This window comes from Myotis davidii, unplaced genomic scaffold (genome assembly GCF_000327345.1).
Source record: "Myotis davidii unplaced genomic scaffold, ASM32734v1 scaffold462, whole genome shotgun sequence".
Classification (NCBI taxonomy): domain Eukaryota; kingdom Metazoa; phylum Chordata; class Mammalia; order Chiroptera; family Vespertilionidae; genus Myotis; species Myotis davidii.
In genome coordinates this window covers 497,659-498,029 of record NW_006293237.1, presented here as the reverse complement: position 1 = coordinate 498,029, position 371 = coordinate 497,659, and positions in this window count along the sequence as shown.

Genomic DNA, 371 nt, shown 5'->3' with positions numbered 1-371 from the left:
TCTTGGCCTGAGGACTAGCTCGCCATTTCCACGGAGCCCTTGCCTGGCTGCTCCCCTCAGCTGGCTCTGGAATTCAAGAACTCAGCCTGGAATCCGGTCGTCATGTCCCCTCATGGGTAACCCCCTTGGTCCTGAGGACTCTGTGGGGCTGCTCAGTATGGAGGCAGGAAAACACCCTGTTCCCGAGATGGCCCCTGTGCCAGCCCTGAGGCAGCAGCACGGGGGCTTAGCCTGGGGGCCGGGCTCTCTCTGGCTGCTGCACTGCCCCCTCCCCGCTGCATACCTTGCCCACAGCTGAGCAGCTGGGAGGCTATTTATAAAGGCGGGTGAGATCAGCGGCCGAGGCTATAAATTCGCAGGCCGAGACCGGC